This window comes from Oreochromis aureus, linkage group 22, assembly GCF_013358895.1.
Source record: "Oreochromis aureus strain Israel breed Guangdong linkage group 22, ZZ_aureus, whole genome shotgun sequence".
Taxonomy (NCBI): Eukaryota; Metazoa; Chordata; class Actinopteri; order Cichliformes; family Cichlidae; genus Oreochromis; species Oreochromis aureus.
This window is the reverse complement of record NC_052962.1, coordinates 14,645,632-14,668,082: the sequence shown is the minus strand read 5'-3', so window position 1 is coordinate 14,668,082 and position 22,451 is coordinate 14,645,632. Positions and strand designations below refer to the sequence as shown.

The following is a 22,451-nucleotide window of genomic DNA, read 5'->3' as shown; positions in this document are numbered from 1 at the left end:
TACATTATTGTACTATTTAAAATCTTCCACAGCATCATCTATATCAGTGACAGGCCACTACTGTATATATATATATATATATATATATATATATATATATATACATATATATATATATATATATATATACACACACATGTATTATTGTTGGAGCTTGAGCCTGGCTGGTGTGAAATTTTGTGAAAATGCATAACAAAGAGTGGAACAGGTACCGTAGGCTTACTTGTCAATTGGGAAATGATTATGTTAATAATCAGATCTTATGAAGTCACCTCCCCGTGGATTGGTGCTTTTAAATTTGCTGAAATGAGCGATTTTATTTTCCATTCCTGGAGCTCATGGGCCCTGGATTCTGGTGTCAGTGAGACAAAAAGGCAATGTGTCGTTTTACAACTTGTGAACCTGTGTATGCCTGTGTGCTGAGAGCAATTACAGTAAAACTTCTGCTTTTCAGAGGAGTTGAAATGCGTCACTGCCGAAAATTACCAAGAGTGCTGTTTCCTGCTGAGATTACATGCGTCACCTCGCATCATATGTTGCGATTCCTTTTTTTTCTAGTGGTTATACATCATTATGCACTCAAACCCTTAGAGCCCCCTCAGAATACAATAGATTGTCTTTACAGAAAAATAAAGGAAAGAAAAGAAAAAAAGGAAGGGGGATACAGGCGCATCTACTGTGCACTGTTAACATATTTTATTTGTTTTATTCCAAAAATGTGTATTAAAGATGTACATAGCAGGCCCACCTGAATGTATAAAAGTGCATTCTTTGCAATGGACAGTAGGGGATTGTTGTGTTTGCAAAAATAAATCCAATTTTATTGAAGTCTAGGGGCAAATTACCTCCTACCTTACATGATTCATAACCTCAGTAAACACCTTCCTGATGGGTCTATGGTCTCAATTGCTAGTTTAAGTCTTTTTTAGTACAAAATGGTGAGAATTTTATAATTTATGGCCTTGTGTAGAGTAAAACAGACAGTGTATATTTTAAGAAGTGGCTTTTTTGTGACATGCAAAGTCCTTGTTTTCACAGTAGAATCCACCCTGCACTAATGACAAAGTGTCTAAAAGAAAAAATATATTGTGGTGGCCAAATTACTAAGGCTTCCAAATAAGGCTTTGCCAACCAACGTTACAGAATGTTATGATGGCTATTTTGGTCTTTTATTAAAAATCTATAGCTTAAAAAAAAAGCCATAACAGCCAAAACTAATGTCACAGCTATATAATTACAAGAATCCTTCTTGTAAATTTCATTTTTATGCGTTTGTGTTTGTGCAATAAAAGAAAACTAGTACCATGGGAAAGTAATGCAATAACACTAGTAGCACTTGACAAAGCAGACCAAGTTAACTTTAGCTCCCCTAAAGCGTTGGATCCTTGTAATAGTCTGCTCAACATGTTCTACCAGTCAGAGGTCAGTACACTGTTCTCTGCAGCATGAGCTGGATAGAAACCATCAAGACAGTCACTGCAGGAAAGATTAATAATCCTGGTGAGGAAAAAGCATGGTTGTCTTGTGAAGGCTGGACACCCCGGAGGCAAGAGCAGATGGGAATATCAGGGTTAAAGTGAACTCCATCCTGGACAATACCTCCCAACTGTCTGCCCTGTGAGGAAGTGGGTGGTTGAAGACACCCCTGAGGTGTTACACTGAGTGCTTTAGGCTCTTCTTTTGGTCATAGCGATTACATTGCTCAATGCATCATGCTCAAATGACCCATATTTTACCCTACTGGGAGGAGATTGACTGGAATGCTGGGATGCGCTGGAGTGTGGTTATCATCTATATCAACAATTGATGTTCATACATATTATGTGCTCAGGAGACACTGCTAGTGATGCTGTTACCTGTTCCCTGCTTTATGGGACGCAACAGCTCATAAAAGGCACATTACATTCGTATGGTACATTGCTATTTTCATGTGTTGATTGATTAGATTACACAGATCTGCAATTTATCACACTCTGAAGGGTTATTAAAATGTGAGGCAGACCATTTATGATGAACATTTACTGAAACATATTCAGCTTTACTTTTTTTGTCAGCAATTTACACAGTGACATGCAGGCTATGACAGAAACTGGTTGATTTGGGATGTGATCGAAGCTCATTCTGAGCTCAGTCTAAGATACCCACCAGTCCTGCAGGCAGTTTGTTAAATTTGCATGGCCTACTGATTTGAATGTTCCCATATAGTCGAAAAGAGTTTAAATCAAGTATTTTTGGCCTCTGTTGTTCAAATGAGGTCATTAGGCTTCATTAAATCTATCTCCTTTGATGGGCCTATGTTGCTTGCTTTTTTGTGGCATCATTTTCAAACTGAAATGAATACCTTAAAGGGAAAACTCCATGCAAAGATAACAAAGATACGCGAACAGTCTTTTTAATGCACCGAATTAAATAACTGTAATCAATGTTTAATTCGGTTTTGATTGATTAAATATCGGACAATGTTGCAATAAAAACTGGACAGTTATGTGTGGAGGACAAGACTTTTTTGTGAAAATAACTTTTACATTTACTTAAACACTTATCCAGTTAACGGTTGCGCGGGGCCTGAGCAAATTCATACCTACAGCTAATATAGAATCATCATTTAATGTAACAAGTAGGCCTTTGGACTGCAGAGGGAAGTTAGAGTACCTGGATAGAACCCATGGGCACAGGGAGAAGTGACAAACTCTACCCATTATGGTCCCTTCTTTGCGTCCTTCCAGGACTCCGTTTAAACTCAGGTTTGTAAGTCATCTACAACAAGTGGGACATAGGTAGCAAACTTTAAGGCTTCAGTTACACAACATTAAAGCTGGTAGTAAGGCAATTTCTTAATCCCCGAAAGAGGCTTGATTTTAAGTTGTTTTTTTGTTGTTTGCTTTGGTTATACAAACAGTTTTTACCCATCAGTTTATTATAAACATTTATGATACTGTGCAAAAAGCTTGAGCCTTTGTATTTCTTTGTATTTTGCTTCTAAAATGAATAATGTTGAAGCATATATGTTACAGTGGCCTTGAGCAATAGTTGTCCAAGATTTTCTTTGAGTTTTTCTTTAGATATTAACTGCTTTTTACTCATTTTCCACTTTGCCTTTGCATGTCACAAAAAACACACTTTTTTCATTTCTTTAGTTGAATGTATGAATAATTCTAAAGATAACACATTTTAACAGACAAAAAATAATATTTTTGTACCAACACAATGTTGCCTAAAGCCTGCAGCAATAGGAAAAGTCGTGGACAAAGAAGAGGAGGAATTGGAGAGGAGGCAAAAAAAAAGAACTGTCTACAGCAGATGAACAGTATCTGAAAGTTATGTCCTTAAGGAAAAAAAAAAGTACAGCACAGACCTGACATGGGACCTGGGAGATGCATCTGGTCATTCAGTTTATCATCTGTCATAGTCTCAGTGGAAGGCTGCCAAGGAAGAGACACGTGGAGAAAAGGCTGAGCCAAATTACACAACCAGACTAAAACAAAGAGTGACAATGGCTCTGTCATGGTTTGGGTTTGCATTTCAGTCACTGGTGTTGGGGATATTGTCAAAATTGATGGCATTATAAACACAGAAAAGTACCATCAGATTTTCATCCACCATGCAATCTGGAAAGTGTCTTATTGGTAATGTCTGTCCATATCTGTACAGAAAAACACCCAATGAGAACACTATCAGCCATGGACTGGCCTCCCCACAGCCCACCTCAACTGAAGCAGTGTGGGATCATCTTCAGAGAAAACAGAACAAACACCAGCCCAGACTACTTGAAGAAATTACAGGGATTTCAGAATGTGTTGAAGAATATCAATGGTGATACCAAATACTGACTTTCAAGCTTGCTAGAATTGTGAAAAACTGTTTTTGTCACATATACTTTATTTCCATGTATGTTTGCACATTTTTCAATAAATCATTGGACTTATTTCCCAGTTCCTATTAAAATGTAAAGAAAGAAGGGGTGGCTCATGACTTTTGCTCATCATTTAAGCTTGTCTGAACTTTAACTGCTTAAATTTCGTAAATCAGGGGACATGACAGAACATTTGAGCAGTGGTGCATAAAGTATTTATGTACAGTATACTTGCCATGTATATCTCGTATAACACAGAGTCCCCACACCTCACAGAAATGCTAGTAACATTTTTAATTTCTACTGTCAATCTGCAGCTGGTTACAGAGATTAAAATATTAAAAGTCCAACTTCAAATTTCCCCACAGTCTATAAACAGTCTCAGTAATGCTGAAGATGATGTTGTGGTGAGACAGAGAGGACTAAAATGGTATAGACTGCAAACTATTTGATATGAAGCAATATGGTGTGATTAAAAAAAACAAAAAACAACTTAGTCTTTTTTTCTGTTTGCATGGGAGCTAAAAGCTTCTTTAAGTAGATGCTGCATTCAAGTGTTTTAAGAAATGTGACAGTAAGAGTACTTCAGTTAGTTTTTCACTAAGTTTACAGACCTTTTCTTCCATTAAAACCCACAATCTGCCTCACTTCTTACCAAGCTGCAATGTTAAGAACTTGTTATTAATACTATAACAAGTATTGAATATAGAGGCAGATTGTATAAACAGCTATCAAAGTGAAGTGGGAAGAATTTGAGGTCATTCTATTTAGCAGCTTTTCTGAGTAACATTTTTTGCATGTCAAGAGGCATAGCTGTTAAGTTAATACTCTAGTTTTTAATAACACCTGAAAAAAAAATTTGATATTTCAATACAAACATCATGTAGAAAAATGTGGCGTTAAAATGTTTGCTTGTTTTTTTTTTCTGGGCACTTCATAAAATTGTCACTTTAATGCAGTAGTAGCTGTTTGATCTTAGCAACCCTGCAAATCCCCTATTAATGTGGCTCTTGTGGCCTATGGTTCATGTTAACGTTGGGCTTTACACAACCAAACATGAATCATTACATGAATTATTTAAACGTTTGTTTGCCAGTCTGACTGAAAGTACACACAGAAATTAGCCGTCTGGAACAGCTATTTTGCTAACTGCATCAGGGATCACCATCCGTGACAAGTTGCTGGTTGACCGCACACACAGCTTTTCGTGCTGAGCTGCAGTGAAGGGACTGAGGATTTGTCTCTGTTAGGTTGGTATTAGTGGAGTAACTTCATGGAATGGTGGAATCAGAGCCGCTGAATGGAAGAGTCACGCCATCGCCTTTCACTCCAGTGGACCTTTTTTTTTTTTACAGCAATGGTGGATCATTGAGTCTTGCAGTAGATCCGGAAGTTTTCAACATATGCTAGCCACGCTATAAAGATATATCAGCACACATTTCAACTGCCCGCTAAGCACTTTCGGGAACTTTCTGAAGGCTACATTACCCACGTGACAATACTGAATTCTAACACCCGCTGAGACAACTCTGACTTAGTTAAGGGCTCTGGGTGGAATAACAATCACTAGCCAGTTATCCTGAATAACATGTGAATACTATACTTGACCATATTAAATTTAACATTGATTATAATGTACAGAACTGACAGCAGAAAATTGACTGAACATTCCACTCATGCAATCTTGTGCTGTCACGTTGTACTAAATAACTCCTTCATATACCTGTAACCATGTGAGTAGAAGGAAGAAGGTAGACTTGAATAATGGGAAGTTTTGTTTTGTATTTTTGAAATGTTGTAAAAAGTTGTGTTACGTTTATAGTTTTGGTATCATTGAATGAATGACTGAATACTCCTGGAGTGCAGTTAGTTTTCCATGAACTTCAATTGTCATTTTGAGTATCAAAGTACTAAAAGTATACACTGTTGCAGAGATGTAACTGTGAATTAGTGCTCTTGTTGCCTCCAAAAAGTATAGTTCTATCCGTCACAACAGATGTGTGAGCTGTATGCCGTTTTTTGTGTGTACAATATATGTGTGTGTGTGTGTGTCTGTGTGTTTGTTTATGCATGAGTGAGTCATGGTGACAGGGTTGCTCGTGAGGCAGGCGCTCTGGCACTATGACAGAATGAGGTCGCCACACTACAGAATGACACGCTCACCATGTCAGCCTCGCTTTCGCGTACACACACACCTCACCATGTCCCTGAATAAGTCAGCTTGGATAATAGTGATGCCTTTGGCTGTGAAACGTTGCCCCTCTCTCAAACATACACATAACCCAAGAAGAGAGAGTTTGCATAGGTGCACAAAACAATGATATGGTTACGCAGGAGTCCTAGCTGAGTCACCGTTTAGAAAGTCCTTTTAGGTATTTTTGCTTCTTTAAAACTGTTACCACATTATGTGCCATGTCAGAAGAGTTTCTTCTCTGAAGGAAGGACAGTAAAGGAGAAGTCCCATTTCCCACATTTGGTGTAGTGTGTTCCCTGTGTTGCATCATGGGAATGATCAGAAGAGGCGGGATGAGTCTCGGATTATTCAGACTGCTTGGCTGAAACTACATCTGTTGTATAACTGTTATTTAACACAGTCGTGCTCTACAGGTGGCGCTGATAGCGGTGGTGGTGGTGTGTCATTTCTGGAACGACTACAACGCATATTGGTCACAGTTAATTGAAAAGCAAAAGGGAGGGTGAATATGTGGGGGAGGGAGTAACGGCAACAGCCAGTGCTGGAAATAAAGCTGTAATTGTGTGAGCGTCAAGCGTACAGGAGGAACAGAACGGAGCTTACCTCAAGCATTAAATTAACACAGGATAACCTTAAGGTGTTAGTGGTGTCTCAGTTATTAGGCATCGGTTACTTCAGCAGAAACCACCTCATTTCCATTTCAAGATGACTCTTTCTGGATATCAAAAAGAATTAAATAGAATAAATATAACAGTTTATTAGTGATGGAATCAATTTATAGACCAAAATGTATTCTAAACTTTTCTCTCATCAAAGTTGCCACTTTTGGCAGTTATAACAGTTGAACACACCCTTGGCATTCTTTATACAATAGAAATCAAATAGTTTTCATAAAGTTCTTCCCATATCTGTTACAGAAGTTCCCATAAACGTGTGGCACTTGTAGATTGCTTTTCTTTCACTCTTCCATCCAGTTCATCGCAAACCAGCTCGATGGGGTTTAAGACTGGAGACTGTGCTGGCCACTCCATGTTTTCAAGCGTGTTTCCCGGGTGAGAGAGCGCCTTTTTGTTGTTGTTGTTGTGCTAAGCTAATAGGCAGAATGCTAAAGGTATAGCTCTAAAGAATGTAGCATCATGGGCAGTGTAGTCCGTGCTGCAGGGAGAATGGACTGCCATACCTGTTATGTGTCTGTGAGCGTGAGGAGGGAGAAAAAGGCGAGTGGAAAAGTACGAGTAGTCATCGAGCAAAAACGGGAGCTGGAAGCATGTAAATATAATAATAACCACTGCAGCCAAGAAGAGTGCCTGACGAGCCCAGTTGTAAGTACGCTATTATGACTCGACTGTACACTGTGTTCGTGTTTTCCTCCGAAACAATAGGTTCCGTTGGAGCAGCCTTTCAACACCCCTCTCTCTCTCTCGCAAGCAAAGTTGACCCAGACAACAAAGTAAAGCTATTTTTTGGCTACGAGCCCGACACGGAACCCACCGTATTAGCCAGAGGTCCCATTACTACTTAACAGTAATAAATCACAGCAATAGAAAATTCACGTCGTTGTAAAAAGCATGATAATATATTAAGTAATCCAAAGTATTCAGAATACGTTACTCTCATTGAGTAACATAACGGAATACGTTACAAAATACATTTTGGGGCATGTATTCAGTATTCTGTAATGGAATACATTTTAAAAGTAACCTTCCCAACACTGCATACCAGAGGGTATTACATGGCACTGCAGAATGCTATGGTAGCCATTTTGGTTCACGGTGCCTCTTGCTCTGTACAACTCAGTGATCCAGCAAAACAGCCCCAGACCATCACACTTCCTCCTTCAATTTTGACAGCTGAGGCCACAAACTGTGGAACCATTCTTTCACCTACTCGACGCCGTACAAAGATCCTGTGTGATGAACCGAAGATTTCAAATTTTGATTCATCGGTCCAAAATACCTTCTTCCAGTCTTCAGTATTCCAATGGCGGTGTTTCATGGCCCAGGCAAGCCTCTTTGTCTTATTCTGACGTCTTACTGTTACACCCCTGAAAACAGGGGGAAAAGAATCATGAGAGTGATTATGACTTGCGTCTCTCATGCAGTCGTTTATTGCAGTGAAAATGAACAGAAACGTTTCACATTCTGTACTGCTTAATGTCACATGGTGGAAGAAAAACACTAAATAACAAACCAAAATACTAAAGTGCTTACTATATATGCCAGAACAGGTTTCCTGACAAAATGGCTTACAATAGCGGCGTTTTTAGCTCCTGCCGTTATCTTAATGGCCATTACACAGTACAAAACTGAGGCTCAAAACCACCACGTATATGTGCACAAAACTCTAATATAATGCTTCTAAAGCTTACAAAACAATGAAGGATTACCTCTTAAATATCTTAACGGGGTACAAATTGGAACTATATCAACTTTTGAACACTTTTACCTGAAAACAGGGGGAAAAGAATCACGAGAGTGATTATGACTTGGTCTCTCATGCAGTCGTTTATTGCAGTGAGGAGAACGCGCGAAAGCCCCCTAGTGGAGAATAGAGACACTACTAATCGATCCCAGAAAAGGCTCACTAGCCGATCACTGATGAATAGATTGCAGTTCTCTTAAGTAACATGAAAGCCATTAATATAACATGAAAGATAATAAACTCTTAACCATTTTCTTACCATATTTATATTATTTTTGTCCTTATATTATCTGATATGAATTAGTATTAATTGAACAGTTTTATATGCAGTAATCCTTCAACAGTAGTCCTTCAACCTGTCACATTACCAATGACTTTCTTGCTGCAACTTGCCCTGTTAAACCTGTGGCTCGAAGTCTTCTCTGTTCACAGTTGAAACTGAGACTTGCTTACTATGACCACTATTAAGCTCTGCTTGAAGCTGTTGTCCTGTGAGGTGCCTATCATGCAAGCTGTTAACTTTCAGAAACTTGTCCTCTGATTCAGTTGTGGCTTTGGGTCTGCCAGACCTCTTCCTGTCAGAGTTTGACCCATTTTCTGAGTGCATTTTGATGGTGAAGGAAACTGCACTCAATGACACCTTGACTTTCTTTGCAGTTTCTCTGTAGGAAAGATATACAGTGTTATCATGGTCCGTCTCTCTTTCTGTTAATTGCCTTTTTCTTGCCATTTTTGTATCAACACACTACTTTCTGCAGTACAATACAATTCAACTGATGGTCACGAGGGTATGGTACCACAGCGTGTTCCAACACTGCTTTCATGCAGACAGAGAGGTTTGGAAGTAATGCAGAAAAGTTGGAACACCTGTGGGAATTAATAGCATCAGCTTTCAAGGCTTGATCAACCTCCATTGCTGCAGAACATCTTTAAAGTGTTAACCCATTTTGTGTTCCCTGAAAAGGCCTTTTTTGTGTAATTCTGAAATGTACATTATTTTTCAGTTCTGGGTGGCCTTACCTTTTTTTTTTCTGGCAGTTCACCACTTATCTTTGTACCCTTTCAAGCTATTCATTGGACTTGAACGACTTGAATTGCAATAAATAACTGAAAACATTTGGGTTTTCTTAAACTAGAAGTGTAATTTTAAACATAAGAATGACTTTTATTACTTGTGTAAAATTCTCTTCCTTCAGTCCCAGACTACCTTCACTCCACTGACAGTCATACATACAGAGTGCTTCCATTATGTTTGACATATAATGTGGCATGCGTTGTATTATGAGATGTTTCTCTCCTACACACTTTCCTCTTCCCACTATTCTGATACAAATGGTTTAATCTATCCAAAGAATTTTTATTATTATTCAGAACTGTGAAGGTGCTTAAGATACTTTCTGGCACTGTAGTGACCATTAGACTATCCCCCATATTTCTTTTCATAAAGGGTCTCTTGGTTTTGGAGGTATGATACTCCTACCTCCTTTAGTTTTGTTTGACTTGTTAGAGCTGGTCAGTGTATTCTTTCATTCAAGAATGAACCAAATTGTTGATTTAACCACTACCAAATGCTTTAGGTCTCCACAAAAACATGGTGAGAGCCATTATCCACAAATGGAAAAAGAGCCCAAAGACTTGTCTCACATTTACCAAAAAACATCTGGATAATCTCCAAGACTTTTGATAGAGTATTCTGTGGACTAAGAAGAAAAAAACATCCTAAAAAGAAACATCACACCAGCAGTCAAACATAGTAGTGGTAGTGTAATGATCTGTGGCTGCTTTGCTTCTTTTGGACCTGGAAGAATTGCCATAATTGATGGAACCATGAATTCCGCTCTTTATCAAAATATCCTGAAGGAAAACGTCAGGCCATCAGTGCATGCTCTGAAGCTTAAGTGCACTCGGGTTATGTAAGAGGACACTGGAATGACCTTAAGCCATCTGTTCACTCTCAAAAACCCTCCAACATGGCCAAATTAAAGTAATTTTGCAATGAAGTTATGTGAAACACTGATTACCAGTTATCAAAAACATATTGCAGTTTCTTTAAATGTAATGGATTTTTGTTCATTTTTATTCAGTTAGTGGGGTAACTGGATTCTTTGATGTGGCCTAGAAGACACAACACAATAACTGCACAAATTTAAAAGACAAAATAGATCTTTGGCCTTAAATGAGAGGAGCTTTTGATTTGATTTTACTGCAGTGTTTGCCAGTACTATTGCTGGCAACTTGCTGACAGAAGTACACCACTTTTCTGGCATCATAACCTGACTACTCTCTAAAAGTATCACAAGAAGCACTTCAAATTTATAGTTTTACAAAGTCGTAGTTTATCTTGTTGGAAGGATGTTCCTGATTTATCATCAACTGTCCAAGTTTTGTTTGGACTTTGTTGCCCTTGCAGTGTTCTGTGGTCATTTTCTTTTGATTTTGTTATTGTGCTGCGCTGCTCTTTAGGCCTGTGTAGTACCGTTATCAAAGGGGCTCAGAGATTGAACCGAGTTCTGCTGAATAAAACATTTAGCAGCTGATCTTCTGCAAATACTCAAGCAAAAGGGAGAAAAAGGAGAACTCTGCTCTTGTACTTCTGTTCGTATCTTATTTTCTCATTTGTGTGAGTGTGTGTGCGTCTAGGTGTGTGTTTCTGTGAGGCAAAGTTTGAAGTTCCCTTTAGGTCGCTTCCTATCTCTCTTCTTGGCCTGCATAGCCCTGCAGCTCTGCAGAATGGAGTTGTGCCCTGATTATTTTTACTTGTAGCATCTCTGCACTTCTGCACACTGTCAGAGTAATGCATAGACCTTATCTTCCACAGATACCTCTCTGCATATGAACTTAGCCTTGGGCAGACTACAAAAGGATAACAGTACAGATTTGGGCACAGGGGAGAGAAATGGTAAGTGGAGAAGGAGGGAAGGAAGAAGGAAAGAAGAAGTGCAAAGGATTAGTTCACCTGAACAGCTGATAAGACCCAAAATGGCTGGAAAACTTTTGCTTATAATTTAATAACAACATTTGTTTCTCTTGTCTCTTGGGTTTTGCATTTCATTATAGAGATAGGATAAAGTATTGAAAAGTAATGGGATGAATTTTAATGAAATGATTGAGGATTTTTGTTTTTTAAACTCTTTAATGCACCGATATAGAGGGCACAAAGAAACCCGGCCATGGGGGTGGGGAGGTTCACTGTACTCTTAGTATCTGTCCAAAGCTTAGGCAAATGGAAAGGGTTGAGTCAAGAAAAGCATCCAATGTAAAATATTGGCCAAATCAAACATTTGGGATCAAACACACAAATGAGATTTCCATACCAGATAAGTTTGGGCCTGAGATAACAATGACCATCTCTCGTGCTGTTGCCCAACAATTGTGCTGCTGTTGGCAAAGGCAACTGAAGAAAAAACTGATAAGACCTCTTAGGAAGCAGCAAAAGCCAAGCCAAAGTTTGGAGGTAATAGTAGCGACTTTAAATGTAGCGAATATGGTTGGTAAAGGGAGAGAATTGGCTCATATGACGAACGGAAGCAGGTCAGATATATTTTGTGTGCAGGAGACCATGTAGAAGGCCAGGAGCATTAGAGTTGGATTCAGTTCTACCATTGATAGGAAAACACTTGGAGTAGGGGTAATCTTGAAGGAAGAATGTGTAAATAGTGTTGTGGAGGTGAAGATAGTGTCAGACGGGATCATGAGTTTGAAGCTGGAAATCGAAGGTGTGATGTTGAATGTTCCCCACAGGTTGAATGTCAGAGGAGAAAGAATAAGTGAAAGAGAGTGTGCCCAGGTGAGAGAGATTGATTGGACTTTAATGGTATAGATGGTGAAAGAAACAGAGATGATGAGGAGGTGTTGGGTAGGTATGGTGTCAAGGACAGGAATGCAGAAGGACCGATGGTAAAAGGATGGAAATGGCTGTAGTGAACATGTGTACCAAGAAGAAGGTGGAACATGATCCGACATATAAGAGTGGAGGAAGGTCCAATCGGAAAGCAATTGGAGACTGCAAGGTGTTGTAAGAATGTACTTAGGCAGCATCAGCTAGTCTGTAGGATGACGTTGGAAACCAAGAAGAGGAAGCAAGTAAAGGCAAAGCCAAGTATTACATGGATGAAGTTGAAGAAGGAAGATGGAATTCAGGTAGGAGTTGAGACAGAGTCTGGGTGGAAGCATTCTCAGATGACTTTGAAAATATAATTGCAGTGTGCTGACTAAAATGGCCGAACTTTGCTGGGAAAAGAGTACAATAAAAGCTAAGAGAGGAACTGTTTGACTGCATGAGTGGTAGAGAAGTACGTGTGGGGTGCAGGACATGTATAAGGACAGCAAAATAATGGTGAGGTGTGTGGTAGAAGTGACAGATGGGTTTGAGATGGGTGTTCAACTATATCACAGATCAGCTCTGCCCCCTCTTGTTTGTAATGGTGATAGAGAGGTTGACAAATGGGGTCATGGTTAGAGGCTATTCTAATGTGTTTGTAAACTAAAATTGAAGTATAAAAATATTGATAAATGACTGATTTGTCCAAACCGTCCAATGCACAGAATTGTGCATTTGCACTGTTAGAAAATGAGGCCCAGTGATTATCAACTGAAAGAGAGCCTAAACTACACAGAAACAATTGATAGTATCATAGTATCAAAAACAGCAAACCGTTTGTCCACTGAAAAAGTCCAACAACCCCACACAACTGAGTTTACTGAATCCCTCAAAAGGGGGTGGGTGGGAGTTTGCATATTATTTTTTATGGTATGAACTCTATGTTCAAGCACACTATCATAGCACCTCTGGTAAAAATATTCTGCGATTAATGCACAACAGTACATTCATGTGAACCGTATCTTTCTTGTTGTCTCTCTGAGGCACAGAGTGCCCATTCACACACAGACACACACATACTGCCAGGGATAATCACAGTTCTCTGTGCCAGCTCCTGCCCTGGGATATGGCCGCCACACTCCTCAGATTTTTTAGATAATTGAACAAATTATGTGTGCCTTAATGTCATGTTCTGGGGTAAGTGTGGCTCCTACCATTAAATACTTGTCCCTTTGTCTATTATTAATTGTGAAAGTTGTTGTTATTCAATGTTGTTTTTCTGTGAAGGCATCATTAGTCACAAAATAGATCTCCCGTAGGCTACACTTGCTACCAGTCAGCCAACTGGCAACAGCAGAAAAACACCAGTAAGAATGAATGTGGGCGGGGGGGTATGGTAAACACGTCTGTGCTAGAGAAAACGTGCACAACAGCTGATGTGAAAGTGGCTTTTGAAAATAATTATTTCCCAAATAGAATTGCTTTCAGGATTGGCGCACCTCGCCAAACACAGGGTTAAAAAATATACCTCAATGCTCAACTTTTGAATTAAGTACTTGATGTGCAGCAACTGATTTTCACAGCTGTTAGCATTTTAACATCTGCCAGTTAATGTTAAAGAAAGTACATCTGATAGTAATGGGAATGCCATATATTTTCCTTTTTGGATATTCACATATAACAAAAGGTATAAAAAATTAAAAATTGGACTGTAGTATAGTGTAATGCCAAAATTGTTTATTAGTCTATCTAGTAGATCCTCAGTAGATCCGCACCATTACGGACTACAAAGCCAGGGACACTGCGCCGATCAACGCCGACTCTGCATTCACCAACGAGCTAAATCAGTTCTACGCCCATTTCGAGGTTAGCCAGGGGGCTAATGCTATCTACCGCCTGACTACCGAGGACAGTGACATCATCAGCGAGAGACCGGTGACCAGCATCGCGGAGCATGACGTCCGAGCGGCATTGAGAAGAGTGAACGCAAGGAAAGCAGCGGGGCCAGACGGCATCTCTGGCCGTCTGCTGCGCTGCTGTGCTGACCAGCTAGCAGGTGTGTTCACTTCCATCTTCAACGAGTCCCTGGCGAAGTCTGTGGTCCCCACATGCTTCAAAAGATCCACCATCATCCCTGTGCCAAAGAACAGCAAACCCTCATCCCTGAACGATTACCGGCCAGTTGCACTGACCTCGGTAGTAATGAAGGTGTTTGAGAGGCTGCTGAAGAACATCATCTCCTCCTCCATCCCAGACACCACAGATCCGCTCCAGTTCGCCTACCGACCCAACAGATCCACTGAGGACGCCATCGCCCACGTCCTGCACACCACCCTCAGCCACGTGGACAAGAAACAGGGTAACTATGTGAGAATGCTGTTTGTTGATTACAGTTCAGCGTTTAACACAATAGTGCCCAGCAGACTGTTCACAAAGCTCAGGGATCTGGGACTCAACAGCCGTCTGTGTGCATGGGTGTTGGACTTCCTCACTGGCAGAACTCAGGTGGTGAGGGTGGGTAGATGCGTCTCTAACAGCATCACCATCAACACAGGAGCACCACAGGGATGCGTCCTCTCGCCACTGCTCTACTCCCTCTACACTTCAGACTGTGTGGCCACCCACGGCTCCAATACCATTGTGAAGTTTGCTGATGACACAGTGGTGTTGGGCGCCATCTCCAACAACGATGAGGCGGCCTACATGGACGAAGTGAAGAATCTGGCATCATGGTGCCAGGACAACCATCTCCAGCTGAACGTCGGCAAGACCAAGGAGCTGGTGGTGGACTTCAGAAGGAGTCAGCATAGAGACTACAAGCCCATTATCATCAATGGAGCTCCAGTGGAGAGGGTGCAGTCCTTCAAGTATCTTGGTGTCCACATCTCCTCAGACCTGACATGGTCTGCCCACATTCAGGTCCAGACCAAAAAGGCTAGGCAGCGCCTGTACCACCTCCGACAGCTGAGGAAGTTCAGGGTCTCTCCAAAGATCCTCAGGATTTTCTATACAGGCGCTGTGGAGAGCATCCTCACACAGAACATCACATCGTGGTTTGGGAACAGCTGTATTAAGGACCAAAAGGTTCTCCAGAGAGTGATCCGTACAGCAGAACGCTGCTGCAGGATTGCTCTCCCCCCGCTTCAGGACACCTACACCAGGAGACGCCGGACTAGAGCAGCGCAGATACTGAAGGACCCGTCCCATCCCGGCAACAAACTGTTCCAACTTCTGCAATCCGGTAGAAGGTTCCGCATCATCCGGGCAAGGACAGAGAGACTCAAGAGGAGTTTCTATCCCCAAGCCATCCGGGCCCTAAACACACACACACCCGCCCTCTCACATCATCTATGATTGACTGAGACAGGATTCTCTTCCAGACACTCTAAACCCAGGCACAATGTGCATTTCAAATTCCTTTAATTTTAAATATGTTTATATTGTCTATTCTGTAAAATAGTCAGATTGCCTATTCTTATTTAATTCACTTGATGTACAGAATTCACCTGCTTGCTGCTGCTACTGCACATTCACATTCATAATGTTCTTCCTCTACCCCCCTTTTGCACATGTTGAGGAGCGTGTCAGATTACATTTCACTGTGTGTTATACTTGTATAACTATGCATGTGACAAATAAAGAACCTTGAACCTTGAACCCTAGAGGAAGTACGCAGGTGCTCAGACTTAAAACGATGTTTGCTTTATAAGAATTCCAGAGAATTGCAAAAGTCATTAAGCCTTATCATGGTTCAGATATATTTGTGTAAAACTGCAAAGCATCTGATTGGGCCTGTGAGCATATCATTTAGCACTGCAGTTAGTCGACTCTGACATTCATTTATTTTGATTTCATTTATTTTGAGCATATGTTTACATATATACAAGATAGAGCATGTTTACAGGAAGGAAAATATTGTCTTCTGGTACAACAGGTGCTCGAAAAGGAGTGGGAAGAAGTAATACTTATATACTCCCACCCCCATCACATATTTATAGCTTAGTCATGTAGTTGTGCAGCTTCTTCCTGAGTACATGTAATATGTTTTCTAACAATGATAACTTATCACATTGGACATATCTATATTGAAAACATCTCTTGTAGCTTAATGCTGCCCTCATCCCTGTACAGCAGGTACATTGATTTAAATGTCTGGATATTTGGGCGTTGCTTGTGCTTAGCCCCTAACCCATTTCACAATTTAACCCCACACGCAGACACACAGAAATTTTTCAAGTAGTTCTCACCATGAGCACTTTAATATTCAAATTGTAGCCCCCATCTCTCTCGTTATTGACCAGATAGCTTGCAAACAACTTTTTGGAATGCACCTTTTCTACTTCAACATACTGCTAAACACTCAATGCAAAACTTTAGTTATGAAATCTAAACTAAATATAAGTTTTGCTTTCAGGTTTTGCATTTATTCAAAAATTACAGTCAGTGGTCAATCAGGGATGTTGTAATACTGTTGTATACTTTTCTGCCATCAGGTCTTTGGATAGTTATCTAGTTTAGGTTAAACTCACATCTTGGGTAACTCATCCGTGGCATGTTGTTATTTACTTCAAACTTTTTCACAACAGAAGTTGTTAGCTTTAAAATAAGGGGCTTTTAAATGTTAAATAATGCACATTAGCTTGTACTGATGATTTTGGTTTGTACATTTGTAAAGATTTAAAAGCCTTATTCTCATTTTAAACAGTATAACAAAGAGGCTGCTGCAGTAATGCTCAGTAATGAAGCAGAATTTAACACTGTAGAAAATACTTAAGCATTAAAAAGTAATGGGTTCCATTAGGTATGGCCAGTGGATAAAAAACGTTTATTGAACTTTAAAAATTCATGTAAAATCACAGGGGCACCTCATAGGAACTGCATTATTTAAAACGTGTCAGTAGCTGAGCAGAAGTCCAATAAGTGGAGAACAAATGTGATTGGTAGCCTCCCACCACTACATCGATGGTTAAAATAAAATTAAGTAAAAAAAAAATTTAATAAACTTCACAGTAAGTGTATGGAAGGATTCTATAAGGCGCTGAGGTGTAATAGATTTGGAATGAGTCCAGTTTTCAGGAACCTGTACACATTCTGTCAGTTTTGAAGCTCAAGGTATGATTTATATGGATGAATCATCATGGTTTCAGGGATTTGAAGCAGCCTGCAAATCCAAATACAGAAGTCCAAAGCAGATCGCACTGGGACTGTCTCTAGTCGCTGAATGACTGTTTTGGGGGCTTTGATGTCAGATTGCCAATTGCTGCTCCTGTTTTTTTGCTTTTGTTTTACTTCTGTGCCAACTCTTTAGGCACTGTAGCCAGGCAATTCAAATATGGGCAGACATTCTACATTAAACTGTTATTGGTAGCTTATGCAATTGGCCATACAAACTGACAAGCCTGTCAATGCCCAGATTTGTTTATAGTTTCAAGTTTTCAACTTTTTATCTCAATTTTAATTAAATATACAAAAAAACAAACAAAAGAAAACCATAACAGCTGGTCTATCAATCTTAGTTTTTTACAGCCTTTAGCTATGAATTGATTTTGGTCGCTAGAGCCAGGAAGAGCAATTTTAGCTTGTTCTGCTGGTAAATGGGAAAAGGGGCAGCCAAGAACAAAAAAACTTTAAAATGTAAATTTATGTAAAAAAAACAAACTATTAAATATTTTGAAATCTGAAGAAAGAGAGAAAAAAGAAAGAGAAAAAGAGAAAAAGAAATGTCATAATAAATTACAACTTTTTGCTTTTACTTAAAAATTTTGTAAGTATATGTCAAGTATGTAAGTGTCTTTTTCTTTGGAAAAAGACCCTGTCCTCAGGATTGTGTGCCTCACATACCTGGCAGTGATTTTCACATTCGGTCTAATGGCTTAAAATCTGATTCTAAACTTTATGTGTAACTCTATTACATCATATGGCAGAATGTCACTACTGAGTTCTAAATACCTGAAGAAGAAAAATTACACAGCAGGTTTTTATCAAATGCTAAAAAATCAATACGTAAGAAAAATTAAATAAACTACAACTAATATCTGATTTAAATAGAAAAACATGATACAAGAAGAAGAAAGAAAACATTGGATTGGACTGAGTTTGTTTAAAAGTCCAATTCAAAAAACGGCAGAAACTGCTTTAGTTTTAGTTTTCACTTATCCTTTAAAGAAAAATCAAGGGTATGTTACTATAAAGGCAAACATCTATCAGCCTTGAAGACTGAGTGAACAAAACAACATAGTTCTTGGGGAAAAAAAGGAAAAAACAAACAAAAAACAACACTTTTCAATTTGCTTCTTCACTACTTCACCAGTTACAATCACTGCACTACAGTTGAGGATGACAGAGGCAACAACGAAATCCTTCTCACTGTGCAAAGGGTTCTTCCCCCAGGCTAAGTGTTAAATGCTTTAGACCTTAAAACCCCTTAAAGGGCTCATGTAAGAACTCCAGTGGGCATTATGCCAATACTTTCAATCATCACTTAGGACCCACTCTCTGGATGCCATTAGATGATGAATTCCAATTTTCAATTTCAAGCATTGCTGTTTTGGTGGCTTGTGTCCAGAGGGAAGTGTTTCTCGTGCAAACAGCAGTCAGGATAGCAGATTGTGTAATTGTCTACGTCTGCTATTCACAAGGACGAGGGTCTTTGTGGCTTTTTTTTTTTAAATTAGAAAACTATAAAACATGTATAAATATCACCAATTTGCAAGAGAATAGTTGTTTCTCCTCATATGATACATCAATAACTCAGCAACATAAAACAAAGATGCCATAAATTATGGTGTGGATTAAAATTGGTTTGCTATATTTTGACTTCACCTTTCCATAACAGTGTCCTTTCTCATGGTTTCAGTGCTTTATAAGAAAGCACATATTATGCATATTAGTCTGAATTCAGTGGGAGATAATGAATTTTTCTCTGCGCATGCTCCCTTGATACAAATCTCTCTCTTCTTTTCTATTTTGTGAAGACAGAGCAAGCGATCCCTAAGGAAAAATCACACGAGGGCTGAGGGCTGATTGTGCTATTCAATGGAAGCGTTATTACAATCAGTCCATGGCTGGCAATGCAGACAAATTACTGATAGGGAGTCTCAAAGAGAAGGAGAAAAACCAAAGAAAGGAAACCGAAGGAGATGATATCAGTCTATCACAAATCCTGCCACCACCATTGAGAACTTTTAATTTGTTCAAACTGTCATGGCTGACTACATTTCGAAACCTTTGTTTGTCATCAGATGAAGTGAAATGCATTTGGATTCCTTATGATACCCAATATATGTGGGAAAATGATTTACTTTTTTTCCCCTCAGTGTGTTATTGACTTAATGGTGTATCATAGCAGTTAGTTGAGGGGTTGAGGGTATGTATACAGAGCTGGACTCTATGTGTGTGTGAGTGTGTGTGAATGGCATTGAGAGGCGAGGGGAGAAATTGGACTGTCTGGCAGTATTATAGCAGCTATCAAACCCTGCTGCTGCAGCAGTGCTCATAATCAGAGCCAGGGAGGCAAATTGACTGCTGAATAGATTTTGAGTTTTGCCTCTAGTTGAAATGCCCTGTCAAAACTGAATAGAATCCTGGCTGGAGGCTTGCGACATTGCAGTTTTTTTTCTTGTGGAAATTATTCACTTATAATAGGGCGGATGACCTTTGACATTGTAGGGATGTGTCATTCAGCTAATGGCCTCATCCTGAGTCAGAATCTGTGCTCATAAACACATAGAGCGCGCGCGCGAGAGAAGAGGTGGGCTGAATTCATTCCCTCATTTGACATAAACCACTGTAAGGGGGATACTGCTATTAATTCAAATTTGTTTCAACAATTGGAAACATGGCTCCTGTTGAAGTGAGAATTGGGTACGAGCCTGCCCAACACCATGAAATCACTGACAGCAACCCTAAGGGTTCTCTGTTAATTAAATCACCCACCTGCATACGGAAGAAAGTGGCCACATATGTTTATGCTAATGCACACAACATATAGCAAAAGGTCTAATAAATCCTGGCATCCCCGCGAATTGGCAAAATGAGTTCTGTGCTTGGAACAGCACTGCCCTGCTAAACTGAGTAAATCTAAATCAAAGAACGTGTTAGTCACATATGGGCTTCTTCCAAATCACGTCGGAGGGTTTTTTCACAATCCAACGTATTAGATAGATGCTTCAACCTGCACTGCCACTCGTTCTCAAAGACCCGACTGAGCCACTTAGATGGTCTGTCGTTTGATATTGAATTTGGCAGTTAAAAAAAAGAAGAAGTTAAAATTAGAATGTTCCTGAGTGGCCCTAATTTCCCCGGATGACAGTGTTGGTTTTCTACTTTGGTGGGCACCGCTGTTTAGACAAGGGAGACTACCTGCCATGGGACATTGTGGGTAATAACGCATTGGCATTGCACCAACTTAAAGTAGATCTGACAGCAAGGGCACAGAGAGCCATTACTGCCTGTCTAGAGGATTTATGGGATATTTAGGTAAATGTGATGGGTGCTTATCGTGGCAAAATTATTACTGTCAGAAAAACTTGAAAGAAAAACAAAATATTTCCCACTGATACAAAAGGGTTGCACTTTATGCTTTTCATGTAGAGTTAGTAAAGTAGAGGCAATGCAGAACACACATTTAGAAAAAAATGCAAAAAACCAAGGTCTGTATCTTGTAAACTCTTTTGTTATTATGTTCTTTAAAAGAATGGGACAAATTTAATCTGAAAAGAAAATCATCTAAACCTAGAAGCCCACAAACACTTAAAAAAATCATGACAAAGGATTGTTTAATGAAGGGCATTACATCAGAAATTCTTCTCGCTGAAGAATTCACATAAAATAAACACATGAAATGAAAAGTTTGAAACTGAAACATTAGCTAAGGACTGGAAATCAGTGTGTGCTGGAGCTCAAACGGTGGCTAAACACCTCAGATTAAAAGATCGCAGTTATTTAAATTGTTTAAGTTGTTATAATAAAGGATTACATCAGGAATTTGCACTAAATGCAAAAGGAAAACTGTTTTACTATATTTTAACAGTGCAGAAAGATTTAATCACTTTGGGAAGAGGTCAGGGTGACATGACAAAATAATTTAAAAAGTACTGCCTGACAGCTGTGTTGTCTACATTTGCTCCAAAATGACTGTCAGAATATTACTGTACCACCAGTTTTTCCAAGTCTTGGCAAATCCTCTCCCACTTACACGATCCAGCTGTCAGTAAAGTGTATTTTTATGTTTACTTGTAGGTTGTTACTTAGCACTTTCATTTTCAACTTTTTCCCCCGACTGTCTCTTCCCTGTGTAACTAGTTACGGCACATGTATTTATTTTTGGTCACATTTACTTTGTGTAGATTATAGTACACCCATTCACATTGACATGACTGATTTTACTGATTTCATACACCAGACTGTTATTAGTGTTTTTTTTAATTTTTTAAATAAATATTTGTAAATTGTTCTCTTGTGTCCTTTCCTATTTTGTGTCATAGCCCAGAGCCAGGTTCTGACAAAATAGGGGCTCTGTTTAGAGTTCGTTTTGAGATATTTTGTTAATTTGGTTAATATTTGAATTTTGCACAGCACTGTTTTGTCTGTTTTGGTTGTAGTTTAAATTATATGTAAATTTTACAATTATTTCATAAGTGGTGTGCTTCCGTTGAACCTGTCGACCTGTCATTTCTGTAGTTTGTTGTAGCACCTCCGTTTTGGTGTGCTTTTGTTCAGTGTTGCACAAGTTTGAACCTCTCTGATCAAATAGGTTGTTCAAGAGGGAAAGGGCACAAGACCAATCTGACTTAGTGAGTTTTTTTCTCTCTTTGGTGGTTGTGCTTGGAGAAGATTTTGTGGTTTTGGCTTGAAATATTTGGGAGTTTTGGGCTCAATCTTGGTGCGTTTCTCAGTTGAGCATAGTTTGTTTTTCTCTTTTTCATGTATACTGTTTTTCTAAAGCAGTGTGAACATTTCTCCAACAGGTTCAGTGTTGTTCCTCTTCAGGATCATTGTGAAGGGCATCGTAGTGTTACAGCCAACTGTGGTTAAAGCTTTGCTTGGGAGTACATCTGTGGATATCACTAGAGCTCCTGGTGTATCTTGCCCCCCAGTCCATCGGGCTCTAGTACATCGATACCCGCCACAAGTGCTGTATGAAGATTAAGGAGGAGATTTGG

The 22,451-nt window shown here is 39.4% G+C and overlaps 1 long non-coding RNA gene across 1 annotated transcript; it reads right to left on the bottom strand.

Annotated features, from left to right (window-relative positions):
* Window positions 1-3,330: 3,330 nt before the first annotated feature.
* On the bottom strand, window positions 3,331-8,137 carry LOC120435855. Its single transcript, XR_005609974.1, has 3 exons — window positions 8,004-8,137; window positions 6,651-6,762; window positions 3,331-3,422 (listed from the first exon to the last, which is right to left on the bottom strand). It is a non-coding gene; the product is annotated as an uncharacterized LOC120435855 (long non-coding RNA).
* Window positions 8,138-22,451: the final 14,314 nt, after the last annotated feature.